The sequence below is a fragment of the Martes martes genome (assembly GCF_963455335.1).
Source record: "Martes martes genome assembly, chromosome: 12".
NCBI lineage: Eukaryota > Metazoa > Chordata > Mammalia > Carnivora > Mustelidae > Martes > Martes martes.
Window position 1 is genome coordinate 66,872,418 of NC_137900.1, and position 13,641 is coordinate 66,886,058.

Genomic DNA, 13,641 nt, shown 5'->3' on the forward strand with positions numbered 1-13,641 from the left:
GGAGAGTCTGAAATGACGCTGAGATTTTCTTTACCAAAACTCTTCGTGGCCATGACTAAGTGAATGTGTTCACTGACCATCCCTTGTCTGGGACACAAGGTGTTTTTTTTTGTTTTGTTTTGTTTTATTTATTTATTTATTTATTTAGTTAGTTAGTTTGTTTGTTTTTAAATTTCTTTTTTAAGGAGTCCCTTAAAAGCTTAAAGCTGGTAAGGCCAGCTATAGAGAGTCCTCAAGGTATGATGGCTGGAGTCACGTTAACCAGTCTCAGCTCTGCCACTTATGAAGTTAGGTCATTTAACCTATAAATGCCTGGAAATATTAACATAAATTTCATCTTATAGGACTGTCATCAGAATTGCTGATCATATATGAAAATCATCAAAAACAGTACTTGACCCACTGTCAAGTGCTCAATAAAACGGCAAGTTTAATGTACTGTATTTCTTATGAGTATCTTAATCCACGTATAGGGACCTGGCTAGAGTTTTTAGTAATTTTTCTCAAGGGCTCTGCTCTGTGAAAAGAGATCTCTAGTGTGTATCAGTACCATCTCAGGACTCCTAGAGAGGAGATATGTAGAAAAAGTTTCAAAAAGTATTTTAGGTCTACATTCATTTTCACATTCTGCATCCCATATTCTCAGTGTTCTGTATCACTAAAAATATATATGCCTTAAATTAATGAAGATAAATAAATGTTAACTTATTCCACTAGAGAAATTGTACATTTACCTGAGCTATTTTCTGACATCAGAAAATTGAGTTTCCAGAATTTTTGTAGACTATTTTGTGATTTTAATTCTCTATTTATGGGTGAGATTTTAGGAGAGGAAGAAATAATCACTTGAACTTTGTAAGTCTAGGTCCCCATCTTTCGGACTTGAAATTCTCAATCAAATTTTAATATAGAATCCTTTTCCCAAACTAGTATTAGATCAAATGTGAAGAGGGGAAAAGTTATCAATGCACAATAGATAAATAGAAATAAATAGATAAATAGATAAAATTATCAATAGATAATTATAGATTATATATAAATATATAACATATATTTATAGATACAGATATATATAGATAATTATCAATAGATAATTTACTAAAATTATATAACTCATTTCTTTGTAAGATTCTTACATCCCTTTGTCCAAGATCAGTACCCAAATGTCTCATCCCAAAAAGTTCAAAAGTCAGTTTCTTTCCATCACTGCCATGAGCTTTCAACAGAGGCACACCTAGACCCTATCTCTTATTCTTCTGAGGAAACACCTTGAGAATGTTACATCAAAGATACCCTGCTAGTTTCCTGTTATCCTTAAACTTTGGCCTCTACAAGGCTGATCATTTTATTTTAATTGCTTGATCCTTAACTGTAATTAGTACTACCAGCTGTGCCCTCTCCTGGGCTTTCTTGACACAGGGAAGCCCATAGGAACACTAATTAGAGATACTGGAATTGATCACATTATCTCTTCTACTACACAGCTTCTGCCATTGACATGATCAGTTGTTGCATATAAATGTCCCATTACACACAAGTAGAGAGGGAGGACTGATGACTATGGCTTGCTCTGCTCTTGGTTGTTACAGGGTACAAATTCCTGGGTGGAATCATCTGACAATCATCAGTGAAGAACATGATCTGGACTGATTGGTTTCATTTTATATTTCCTAGCATTTATGTATAGTTGATGCCATTATTTCCTCCCAATGTTGCATGAATATCCTATATCCTTACTAATTTTTATTCTTTTAAATTTATTTGTCAGAGAGAGAGGGAGTGTGCACAAGCAGGGGTGGGGGGGGGGAGCAGGCAGAGGGAGAAGCAGACTCCCACTGAGCAAGGACCGCAATATGGGACACTCTATCCCAGAACCCTAGAATCATGACCTGAGCCAAAGGCAGACGCTTAACTGACTAAGCGACCCAGGCATTTCCTTTTCTAATTTTTAAATTGCTTAGGATCACACTACAATATTTTTCTTTTGGGTTCTCATCTCCAAGGTGACTTAATGTTTAAACTGGAAGATTTTCAAACGGATTAATAGAGAAACATACAAATTTTTTTTCATTATTCTAAATTGGTTTTGATTATAGTTTTGCCATTCTCATTTCTATCATTTATAATCCCTTACTTCTATTTCCAAAGCCGTACTTTGTTCTGATTTTAACTTTTAGTAATTATTGGAGAAGGTAATAGAGAGAATGTGACCACCAGCTGAACTGCGAGCTGGATGTGGGCATTCAGAGGCTTCTCACCCCTTCCCCTGTCCTTGGAATATATGTTCCGCCCACTGTTTCCAAAGAGGGAGCCATTTTCAAGGATGCAGCCTTGAGAGAGCAATGTGTTGCTGAGACCATCTGGACTAGATATGTGACTGAAGCCCATTAAAGCTTCTATGCAAACTTTTTTTTTTTTTTTAAGATTTATTTATTTATTTATTTTTTATTTGAACGAGAGATTGAGGGGGAGAGAGAGCACTCATGAATGGGGAGAGACAAAGGGGGAGAATCTCAAGTAGACTCCCCGTTGAGCAAGGGGCCTGATCCCACCACCCTGAGATCATGACCTGAGTTGAAACCAAGAATGAGACGCTTAACTGACTGAGCCACCCAGGCACCCCAAGGGCTCTCTGTAAACTTTTAAGTTTCTGGTCATGCAGAGATCTTTCCATCTTATAGCAGCTTAAGACAAACCTCATAAGTAAGTTCCCTTGCTTTTTAAACCTGCTCCCTGCTGATCTGGAGTAACCTGCCTCTTTATTCCGTCTCTCCCTGCCCTCCATATACAGGGGTCAACCAGCAAAACAACAGTGATTAACTGATATATATTTTCCTGTCTAGTGAGTAATATGCTCAAGGAAGGCTTCTCCTCTGAGTACATATATTAATGGTTTTTAGTTCTAGCCCTTTCTCTTTTGTTGTCAAAAGACACAGTCCTTATTTTTGTTCATTTGGAATTTGCCCAGATTTTCCTTGTGGCTTAACATATCATAAATTTTATAAATGTCTCATGTGCAATTGATAAAAAGCATATTCTTTTCCTGCAGTATGCATATGTAGATATTTTATATTTGCTATATAAACCTTATTAATTATATTTCTCTATTTAATTTATCAAATGTTAGCATTTCCACTATAGTTATGTCTCCCTTTGGTATAGCACATTTTACTTTATAACTTTAAAAAAAGTTCCCTTTTTCTATATGCTGCAACATGAATTTTTTACGAATAAGAAATTTTTCTCACATAATTGCTGTACAATACCAAAATCAAGAATTGTAACAGTGACACAACATTATTATCTAATTTGAAGTCCATGTTCGAATTTCATCAATTGCCTCAGTAATGTCCATGATAACCCCCTTTGTCCTGGCTGTCCCAGTCACTTTGTATGTTTAGTTGTCATGTCTCATTAGTCTCCTTGGTCTGAAACAGTTTCTCAGTCTTTCTATGTTGTTCTCCACTTTAACACTGAAGAAGACAGATGTGCACGTGCACATGTGTGTGTTTGGGTGTTTATGTTTTACTCATGATTAAATGCAAGCTATATATTTTTGGCATGGATATCAGAAATGATATTGGATCCTCAGTACATAATACTCAGAAGCCACATGATATTGTCCTAAGAATGGTGATGTCACCTTTGTTTATTGGGGTAAGATGCTAATTCCCAGATTTCTCCATTGAAACTTGATTCTATTTCCTTTTGTCATTAATAAATAATTTGCGGAGAAAGTCTTTGAGACTATGCAAATATTCTGTTTCTCATCAAATTTTCCCTAACTAATTTTTCTAAACATTGATAATTTTTCCCTCCATCATTTCTTTTGTATTTATTTCTTGGCATTCTATTGCTTGCTCAGTTATTTGAATAAAATATACAGAAAGGATGTTGAAGAGGGTGGAATAGGGTAAAAAAGAGACACAGGACTGAATTCTTTTCAGTTTTAAATGCTTCCCTGCTAATCACAACTAGGTAAAAATATATAAGTGTGTATGCAAACTTCTCAAACTTTTGACAGTTATCACATTGGGACTATAGTTTCTTAATCTTTCTACTGTAGAAACTTGGCACTTCCCCATTTGACTTTTACTCTCTCCATTTATTCCCAAAAGTGAAGCTAAATGCTGTGGAAAACCAGGCTCCATATTTCAGTCATCCCAATTAGGTGGCTTTGTATTTCTAAGAACCTGCAGCAAGGTGACATCCATGTTACCAGGATTCATTCCACATGAGAATGGTCACCAATTTTAATTTCTCACAATTCTCTCCAATGTTTTGAGGTCTTCCATTTAGACCCTCTATTGGAAAAATTAGAAAATTCTTAGTTTGAGATCTAAGCTTCCGGCCTGCAAAGGCGGTTTATTTTATTCATTGTAATGTGTCCTCTGTATCCTGAGTGACTTACTTCTGCACTAGTCTAAATATGACACATATGTGTCATATTCTCCTTCACATATGTATTCACCAAGTGCTCATCACTTGGTGTACAGAGGGTAAATTATAATAATATAATCTACATCCTTTATTGGCTGGAAGGTCCCTACTCAAGCTATAGGAATAGAATTTTTTTTAAAATTTTTCAATAGAAAGAAAAGTGTAAAGGAATTCAGGAAATAAAAGGTTAATCAAAGAGAACTGAGGCAGTAAATTATTGCAGAAATAACCATAGTGCCATCATATTCCTAAAGTGACAATGAAAACAAAATACATATAAATGTCAAAATTGGGATTGATTTTACCATTATAATATAATTTATTTATCAGAGGCTGATCTTTATTATCCAGTAATGCTCAGGATGTCCTTTACTCAGCAGGACATCAGCAGATCTCTAGTTTTGATTTAGGGCACTTAGTTTACGTGGAAGCAAAATGCTTGTGTGTGTATGTGTGTGTGTGTACGTGCGTACGTGTAGCATGTGTAGGAATGGGTACATAGAGTGATACTGCATTTACAAGATTCTTTTAGATGTTGATTCAGGCAGTAAGAACAGAAATAATCTTGAAAATGGCCTCTCTTACAACGGGTCTATAAACATAATTTAATTATGAATCTTCGAAATCATTCAGTTCCTGCTATCATAATTAGGGTTTGGCAATTGAAACGTGGGAAATGAATTTGTGGCATAAAAAGTGGCACAAAACAATATAATTGGTTGTTATTATGTTTCATGAAATGGTAAAAGGGGGAAATTTGTTTTTATAGTTAACTTTTTACTATAGCTATGTAGGGCTAGGATTTCAAGGCTTCATGCCTGTAGTTTTCATTGGAGACCAGTAGATGGCAGATTTATTTCCTTTATCACGAGGCCAGCTGCATCCTATTTCTCTTCTAGTGAAAAGGGAATAAAAAAAATCTTAGATTTGTCATCTATTGAATGTTCTGTTGACAAATTACAGCCTTACTCACTTTATAAAATTTACTCACAATCGTTTTCACAAACAGTTGGAATATGGTGATTAAGTTCTGCTTGGGAAATTGAAATAGGTCATATGTATGTCTGTAAGATACCTTTATAAGTATATCATTGTTGGGACGCCTGGGTGGCTCAGTTGGTTGGGCGGCTGCCTTCGGCTCAGGTCATGATCCCAGCGTCCTGGGATCAAGTCCCACATCTGGCTCCTTGCTTGGTGGGGAGCCTGCTTCTCCCTCTGCCTCTGCCTGTGCTCGCGCTCTCTCTCCCTCTCTCTCTCTGACAAATAAATAAATAAAATCTTTAAAAAAAAAAAAAAATAAGTATATCATTGTTGGGGGTGTCCTTGGGGGCTAGGTTCAGCTGGAAGGGTTTTTTTTTTTTTTTTTTTTGGTTTTTGGTTTTGTTTTGTTTTGTTTGTTTGTTTTAACCAAAGAGTAATTTATGTAAGTTTCCAGGCAGGGAAAAGAGATGGAATTGAAATCAATGGAAGAGTTGAAGTCAAAGGTTAATAAAAATTGGACCAAGTGTCCAAATGGAAGCTGAGTAACTAAGCTGTAAACAGTTACGCAGGTTGTTAGAAGTCAAGGACATTACAGACTAGAACCTAAATGAGGCCAAATCTGAGGTTAAGTTAGGTTAGAATCTAAATCCACTTGTACTGTATTAGTTTCCTAACTCTATTGTAACAAACTGCCATATATATGGTGGCTTAAAAGAACTGAAATTTATCATTGTACAGTTCTGGAGTTCAGAAGTTCAAAATGGACCTCACCGGGCTAAAATCAACTGTCACTGAGGTTGTGTCCTTTTTGGAGGCTCTAAGTGGGAGTCCATTTTCTTTCCTTTACTAGTTTCTAGCTGCTCTAATTCTTTGGATCACGGCCCCCTTCCACCGTCAAAGCCAGTAATGGTCTGTTGAATCTTTCTCCCAGCATATCTCTCTGACTCTGACCTCCTGCCTTCCTCTATCGCTTATAAGGATCCTCGAGATAACATTGTACCCTCCCTGGACAATCCAGGATAATCTCCCCACCTTGTGTCAGCTGATTAGCAACCTTAACTATTTTAATTCCACCTGAAATACATACTTCCCCTTAGTTATGTAACAAAGCATATCATCCATAGGTTCTGAGAATTATGGCATGGATATCTGTGGGGAACTGTTCTTCTACCCACTGTAGACATTGATCATGTTTCTCACATAGCTGGCTGGAAAAGAGGATGTTTTCTTAAAATAGTGTTATAATCTGAATGTTTGTATCCCTCCAAAATTCATATGTTAAAATCTTAATGCCCAGTGTGGTGGTATTAAAGGTGGGGCCTTCCAGTAGGATTTAGGTCAAAGGGTGGAGCTTTCCCCCAGTAGGATTAATGGCCTTATGAAAGGGACTTCAGAGAGCTCTCTAGCTGAAGTCTGAAACCTGGACGAGGATTGTCACCAAAACCTGACCAAGCTGATACCCTGATCTTGGACTTCCAGCCTTCACAGCTGGGAGAAATAAGCGTTTATTGTTTATAACTATCCTGTCTATAGTACCTTGTAAAGCAGCCCAAAATGATTAAGGCAAATAGTAAAAGTAAACCAGGCTGGACCTAATAAACATACAATTCTATGTTTACCTCTGGCTCATATAAATTACAGACTAATTCTCTGAACAGTGATAACAGCTAGAGGTGAGGAAGAACAGTGTTGGGATCCAAACTGTTAAATAGCAGGCATGAAATTTGTGTGATTCTTTCATTCTTTTGAGTACAAAGCATCCTTTCAGCAGTTTCTATACTATTTCTCTATATCCTGGCCATATCTGTTCCCCTTGAAGCCAAACAGATTAAGAATCATAGCTTTACTCATAATTGATTGAAATATTCAAATTAAGTGAGAGGCTCTTTGTGCCATTTTTGGTGTTGACATTTAGAGCCTTAATTCTGATTTTGCTAATATATTCATCAGATTACTGTGACGTTCATAAAATCCTAATAGTTAAGAAATCTTATCAAGTAATATTCTCATAAATTAATAGGTAATCAAGAATTATCTCACGGCTCATAGACATCCTCAGTTTCAGTGGTTCTCAAACTTGCCTCTGCATTAGAATTACCTGAGGGATTTTAAGAAATACTGTACATGGAGTCCACCATCCCAATTAAGTTAAAATCCCTGGGGATGGGGCCTGAACATTATTATTATTTGAAAGCTCCCCAGGCATTTTGAATGTGCAGTCACAGTTAAGAATTACGCTGTCTGGTTTTTTCCTCCTATTTTTCATTCTTCTCCTGTTTGCCTTTCTTTCTCTCTGTTCTGGGCTTGGCTGAAAGATTACCTTTTCCATGTAATAGAGGGAGTTAATTGGAAGCCTCTGTTTTTATTGAAGCTGCCAGGCCATATTTCCTGTAGAAAACCAAACTGGCTGGCTCCTGACAGCAACTTCTTTACTTGTTTCTCTGAATCAACAGATAAATAAAGGTACAAACATATTCAAACAGATAACAATAGAGGTTTCTCTGCAGGCACAAAGTGGTTTTAACTTACTCAAGTGTTTTATACGGTTAATGATGATGTTTTTAACAAAGAGATGCTGAGTTATGATTACCATAAACCACGGGCAAGTTTGCCATTTCAAGTTGGAAGTATATGTGCGATGTGAGTCATTTGCGTTTATCTCTTTATCGCTTGAAACTGGCCAGATTTAAACTACTTAGAACTGACTTCATAACAGATTACCATTATGTAGAATGTTTGGACATGAATAATATTAAAGACGCCGTGAGGTGTCACAAAAATTAAGTGTCTCTTGTGTCATGGCATCTCTGAATGCCATTTTATTTGCAGAACTTTGTATTCCACAAATATCTGGTAGATACTGTACAGGGATGATACAGTATTTTATTACAGACAATTCTGAATGAGTATAACATTGCATTACTGATTTGGAAGAAAAATAAGTTAATTTATTTATCTCACATGTGTCTGCAGCCAACAACATAATTGTACTTTTCCATGCCAGAAGATTTTTGTCTGTCCTTCTTTGTGTGATAATAAATTTGGTCATTTAAAAAAATATGTATATATAGAATATATTATTATGAAAAATTAAACACGAGATACAAGTCTTCCTGGTTTAAGGCTGCTAAATCGCCTGCTAATAAAGAGTTTCTTTTTACTCTAGCAGTGTCACCAGAATGAAAGCCTCAGCTGCATACAAATGATCAATTTGTCCATGTCTAGGCTTGTCCTGAGTGCTCACTGCATGAGCCAACTGAGAACTGATTTACATGTTGAACTACCCAGTTTTACAGAAAGGACACCTGACAGGATTCTGACATGAGGTGGACTTTCAGGACTAAGACACCAAAGCTACAGTGATAGAAGGGTCTCCCCTCATTGCAAGGTACTCAAAGGGGAATGGACTCATTTTGAGTAAAGGTAAGGCTGAGGTGCATAATAATAGATGGGGGCACAATGTCCAAAATATGCTGTTCTAAGACACCAAGCTTTTCTTCTAGCCTCCACACTGGTGTCAAAACAAATCTTGCCCTGATAAATTTAAACAGGTAAGGAAGACTTTCTTTAAGACATTACAATAGGGAAGAGAGACTGAACTCAACTACATTGAAACAAAAAGTGGGAGGCTTTTAAGTGCTGGGGTGAGCTAGTGGACAAGTACCGGGGGACACTATTCTCCCAAAGAGACTGGGAAATTTGAAACTATCTTCTTCAGTGTTTAACATTTCCATGGTCCTTGAGAAAGACATTTCTTGGGTTGTAAAACTGGCAAGAGGCTGGGAGATTTACATACATTTCCAAGTAGAAGAGAAAAAATTTACAATTGCAAGTTTTCTAAAGTAAATGCTCTAAGAAAAGAGAGGTCAGGGGCATATGATCAGGAAGAAAACTGTGCAAAGTTTAGTCAAGCTGAGGAAAATATTAGGCCATCTCTGCCACTGGATTAGTGCTAACGTCTCAAGGAGAGGTGACCTCAATAAAGACTGATTCCAATAGAAAGTGATGACATGAAAGTTTCTGTAATAAAACAAAGACCCAGGGCCGTGCTGAGAGAGGAAGGGCTTTTCTCTATGTCATGTCCACAGTGTAATCATTGAAGCAGAAAGGAGGAAAGTCTCCATCAGGGCCAGTGAAGAGCAAGGGTCCGTGAAAGAGCAGTGGGGAGTAGCTGGGAAGTTTGATTCTCCATTTGGGTGGTGGGACAACCTTGGTGCCAAGCACAGGAAAGTCACTGCAAGTGATGGAAGATGGCAACGACTTCTCATATGTGCACGTGAGCATGATATGAACCACTCTGGGGTCAAAGGGAAGTATTTGGAAGTGACTATTGTTTCAGTGACGTTGTTGGGAGAATTGATCCTAGAAGTTTGCCTCATTTTTCTTCTTCTGATCCTGTAGGACCTTTCAGATTGGTGTAGTTTTGGAAGCAGCATATTTTACTGAAAAAAAAATATATTTAGTTCTGTTTTTCAAATCAAAATTCCAATTTCAGTTTTGCCACTTATCTGTGTGAACTTGAGCAAGTGATTTAAATTCCTTGTGCTTGAATTATGTTTTTTCTTCTGTGAAATAAAAACAAAAATACTTACTTGCATGATTGGTGTAATGGATAAATATATAAAAAGCATAAAGTCCAGTGCCTGTTACAAGTGTACCACAAATGTAAATCCCTTTCCTTCATTACATCCTTGTTTTTTTTTTTTATATATATTTTATTTATTTGTTTGACAGAGAGAGAGAGTGAGGACAAGGAGGGGAAGTGGGCAAGGAGGAAGAAGGCTCCTCCATCAGGCAGGGAGCCTGATGCAGGGCTCGATCCTCAACCCTGGGATCATGACCTGAGCCAAAGGCAGACACTTAACCAACTGAGCCATCCAGGTTCTCCTACATTCCTCTTAATGTACAAGGATGATAAAGTACCAAACATATCAAATTACAAATACATTTCAAAGCAGAAGATGAAGAATACTCAAGAATTTAGCTGATACTGAAAATTTGAGAAATTATTAGCTTTCCCAAGATGGTCTCTAGGCACAGAAAATTTAGAGACCTGAGAAAGTCTTCAAATGATGGGTTGCTTGAAATCTCTGGCCTCAATTACTTGGATAATTCAGGTGAAAAAGATTTAGTATTTTCTTAGCATAATTATAACTCAATTCTTTGATTTATTTTGCATGTTTAGACATAGCTAAAAAGTTAGAAGAACTGGAACAAAATGACTGAATTTTCAACTAGAATGTAACTCAATTAGTTGTAACAACAAATTTTGACAAGGGGAATTTTCATCATACAATAAAGCACTAAAATGTTTGCAAGAAATCTCTAACATTCCCCATACTTTACTAAAGGGATAGATACTGTGTTATAACATTTATTTTATCATAGTTAGCCTATGGAGCACATGTGAAAATATGTAATCTAAATGCATGATTTACAAAGATTTTATGCCATTAAAAATAACATCAATAGCAAGTTATACAAAAAAGGAAGGATGATTTTTATGCCTCTCTGCACGTGTGTGTGTATATGTGAGGCTGTGGGATATGAATTGTATCAATTTTACTAAATTTTGGATGTATGTAGTAGGTATTTGACTTTTTTTCCTGTCTCTTTGTGTAGCACCTGTTTCTGTATTACTATTTTTGTGAATTTCTCCAAGTAATTGGTTTCATGTTATTATACCTTTTCCCAGCATTTCCAGACACATCTTAAATATCAATATCTCTTATCTCCTATCACAAAGTTATAGGAAAGTGATTATCAAAAATGACCATGTTGGACCTTATGTAGGCGTGCCACATAAAAAAAGCGATTCTTTTTTTTTTTTTTTTTAAGATTTTATTCATTTGCCAGAGAGAGAGAGAGAGAGAGAGAGAGTACACACAAGCAGGCAGAGAGGCAGGCAGAGGCAGCGAGAGAAGCAGGCTCCCTGTGGAGCAAGGAACCCGATGCGGGACTCGATCCCAGGACCCTGGGATCATGACCCGAGCCAAAGGCAGTGGCTCAACCAACTGAGCCACCCAGGCGTCCCTCTTCTTTCTAACGTCTATCTCTGAAAGCCCTTTTGCCTCTGTGGTATCTATTGATATTCTATATCCTTGTTTTGTAGGCAGAATAATGACCCCCAGAGATCTCCACATTCTAATCCCTGGAAATTGTGATTATGTGATAACCTTCCATAGCAAAAGGAACTTGAAAGATATAATTAAGGATAAGGACCTTGAATTAGGGAGATTATCTTGGATTATACAGGTGGATCCAATCTAATCATACAAGCCCTTAACAGTGGAAAACCCTTCTGGGCTGTGGTTAGAGAGAGAGGTGACACCAGGAGTAAGGTCAGAGAGAAGAAACAGTTAGGGTTTTGAAGAGAGACAAAGGGGAGATGAAAGACCAAACTAAGGAATATACACAGCCAGGCTTTAGAAATTGAAAAAGGGAAGCAAAAAGATTTTTTCCTAGAAAGGAATGCAGACGTTCTATTGATTTTAGTCCAGGGAGACCTGTTGCATTGTTTTAAGCCACTAAGTTGGGAGTAATTGACAGCATTGACTGAAAACTAGTACACACTGGGTCCATATATACAAACTGGTATAAGCTCAATGATAAGAATGGCATGGGTAGGGGGCATTCTGCTTTATAGTACAACTGCAAGGACCGACACTTTCCTGGAATTCCACTGAAGATGCTAACTTGGACAGTTTTCAAGACCAATTCTGAACACATCTTTGAATGGGTGTGTTGATCCTTTCTTTCTCAGAACAAGTCATTGTGTACAACATACCTTCCATTTTAGGGCTGTGTATAAAACCTTTCAAAATAGAACCACTGTCCACTTGTACTTCCATCTTTACACATTCCTAAGAATCTACAGATCAGTGGTTATCACTAGCTACTTAACCTGCTCATTCAACTGTGCTTTCTCATTGCTGAACTCTTCCTAATTTAGCTGGTGGAGAGAACCTAATTTGTACCTTCTCTCTGCATCCTTAGGGACTTCTCTCTCTATCCTCAAGGACTTTAATATTTCTCTTCTTATTACCTCTTGAGGTTATTTCCTCCTAACCAGTCCACAGAATCCCACAAGGATCGAGGGAGGGGAGGTGTCTCTGTTATAGCTGACTATAGAAGTGGAGGATTCTCATCAGGGAAATACAAATCAAAATGACAATGAAGTACCACCTCACACCAATTAGAATGGCAAAAATTAACAACACAGGAAACAAGGGTTGGCAAGGATGTGGAGAAAGGAGAACACTCTTACACTGTTGGTGGGAATGCAAGCTGGTACAGCACTCTGGAAAACAGTATGGAGGTTCCTCAAGGTGTTAAAAATAGAGCTACCCTAGACCCAGCAATTGTACTACTGGGTATTCACCCCAAAGATACAGATGTAGTGAAAAGAAGTGGCACATGCACCCCAATGTTCATAGCAGCAATATCCACAATAGCCAAACCATGGAAGGAGCCAAGATGCCCTCCAACAGTGGAATGGATAAAGAAGATGTCTTTCATATATACAGTAGAATATTACTCAGCCATCAGAAAGGATGAATACCCACCATTTGCATCAACATGGATGGAACTGGAGGGTATTATGCTAAGTGAAATACATCAAGCAGAGAAAGACCATTGTCAACATGGTTTCACTCATATGTGGAACATAAGGAATAGTGCAGAGGACCACAGGGGAAGGGACAGAAAACTGAATGTAAATAAGACAGGGAGACAAACCATGAGAGTCTCAACTTGAAACCAAACAGAAGGTTACAGAAGGGAGTGAGGTGGGGGGTTAGGGTAACTGGGTGATGGGTATGAAGGAGGGCATGTGTAGTGATGAGCAATGAGTATTACACGCAACTAATGAATCACTGAACACTCCATCAAAAACTAAAAACTAAAATAAAAGAAGAAGAAGAAGAAGAAGTGGAGTCTTCTTATATTGTTTCAATCTACCTTTCTATCTGTTATGAGGATGTTTTTGTTTTTGTTTCTTTTTTTCCCTGTAGTTGACCTTTTCAGTTGCTATTACAACAATCTTTGCTTTTGCATCTTTATAATATAGAAAAGAGTGAATTTACGTTCATATATGTATGTGTGTCTGTCCTCATGTGTTTATTTAATAGTAATTTAGATAGAACTTGTTATTCATTTCTATAACATATACACACATATGTTAGCCTGAAACAAAACAAGTTAAAAAATAAAATAATTAAC